The following is a 2,500-nucleotide window of genomic DNA, read 5'->3' on the forward strand; positions in this document are numbered from 1 at the left end:
TTTTTTTTCTTTCTCTCTCTAAAACATTTATCTGACATCCACTGATAGTGAATATAATTCTAGAAAGGCATACACATTTTTAAGCTTCTTCTACCCTTTTTGATAAAATAAGTCTTTTAATCATAATTTACCTTTTATCGAAGCTTACATAGCTCATCATTACCATGTTTATGTGACAACATATTTAATGAAAGGTGAAAAGGGGTTTAGTAGCCACAGTTGTATACTGGTCGGTTGCTCTAATTAATTAGCAATTAGGTGATGATTAATCTTGGAGACTTGTTATCATAGTTTACAGATTATGGAATTATTGTCCCAATCTCATTGGAAGGAAGTATTCTAGTTTGAGAAGTGGAATGTAATAGTTATTGAAAAAGTAATATGGCCTATATAATAAAGTGTAAGTTTCTGACTATATATATATATATATATATATATATATATATATATATATATATATATATATATATATATATATATATATATATATATATAAATATATATATATAAATATATATATATATATAAATATATATATATATATATATGTATATATATATATATATATATATATATATATATATATATATATATATATATATATATATATATATTATATTATATATATTATATATATATGTATATAAATATATATATATATATATATATATATATATATATATATATATAATATATGTGTGTGTTTATATGTGTTTATATGTGTATATATATATGTTTATATATATATATATATATATATATATATATATATATATATATATATATATATATATATATATATATACACACTCGCCAATAGGCTTAGGTGAAAGAGAGATTAGTCATACCCTGGTGAGAGGGGTACCCCCGAGAGGTAAACTAGGAAACCCCACACCCCCATAATTTTCGGAACCAGTGGGTTGTAGCTAGGAAAGGGGTCGGGGGTTGGAAGCATTCAATTTGTATGTGTTTGCATGTGCGTGTATGTTTGCATATCTATCTAAATGTATAGTCGTTATTTTTGACAGGTAAGGTACACTAGTAATAAATAGTTACAGAAGAAGAAAATAATTTACAAAGGGTTGTGGTGGTCGATGTGGTAACGTCTATGACTGGTGAACATCAGACTGGGGTTCGAGTCACGCTCAGACTCGTTAGTTTCTTTGGCCGCTGCAACATCACCATCCTTGCAAGCTAAGGATGGGGTGTTTGGGGTAGCCTATAGGTCTATCTGCTAAATCAACATCAGCCATTGCTTGGCCTTCCTTGGTCCTAGCTTGGGTGGAGAGTGGGCTTGGCTGCTGATCATATGTATATATAGTCAGTTTCTAGGTCATTTTCCTTCTAGCTAGGGCATTGTTACTGTCCTTTGCCCCTTCCATTCATGAGGGGAGTTTATACCTTTAAACCTTTAAAGGCATTTCAGAAAACTAGATCATATGTATATTTAGGGAAGCCATTAAGAAATTGACAGAGAGAAAGTCAAAAAAGAAAGTATTGAACAGGACGAGAAAGTAAAGTGCATTTGGTGGAAGAATTTATTCCACGGGGAAGTCCCGTGTAAAGTGAAAGGTCAATGGAAAGGTATGTCTCAGAATACAGAATGGAAAAGGGTCTGTCTGGAGACCTTTTGGAAGACCCACAGGTCGATGTATAATTGATATAAGGTGGGGAGACCTTAACGAGGTGAAAGGGTTTGTGTATTGCCATGATCATGGAAGCTGTACTATTATTATTATTGTTATTATTATTATTATTATTATTATTATTATTATTATTATTATTACTTGCTAAGCTACAACCCTAGTTGGAAAAGCAGGATGCTATAAGCCCAGGGGCCCCAACAGGGAAAATAGCTCAGTGAGGAAAGGAAAAAAGGAAAAATGAAATATCTTAAGAATAGCAACAACATTAGAATAAATATTTCATATATAAAATATAAAAACTTTAACAAAACAAGATAGATATTAGATAGAATAGCGTGCCCGTGTGTACCCTCAAGCAAGAGAACTCTAACCCAAGACAGTGAAAGACCATGGTACAGAGGCTATGGAACTACCCAAGACTAGAGAACAATGATTTGATTTTGGAGTGTCCTTCTCCTAGAAGAGCTACTTACCATAACTAAAGAGTCTCTCCTACCCTTACCAAGAGGAAAGTAGCCACTGAACCATTACAGTGCAGTAGTTAACCCCTTGGGTGAAAAAAAAATTGTTTGGTAATCTCAGTATTGTCAGGTGTTTGAGGAGAGAGGAGAATCTGTAAAGAATATGCCACACTATTCGGTGTAAGTGTAGGCAAGGGAAAGTGAACCGTAACCAGAGATAAAGATCCAATGTAGTACTGTCTGACCAGTCAAAGGACCCCATAACTCTCTAGTGGTAGTATCTCAACGGGTGGCTGTTGGTTTGCTGTCAACGATCAGACAAAAATCTACTACCATCACCATGCCCCAGTGACCAGCGTGGTGATGAAAATGTCCAAACCCCAGATATGACTA

This window comes from Palaemon carinicauda, chromosome 6 (assembly GCF_036898095.1).
Source record: "Palaemon carinicauda isolate YSFRI2023 chromosome 6, ASM3689809v2, whole genome shotgun sequence".
In the NCBI taxonomy this organism is placed as follows: Eukaryota; Metazoa; Arthropoda; class Malacostraca; order Decapoda; family Palaemonidae; genus Palaemon; species Palaemon carinicauda.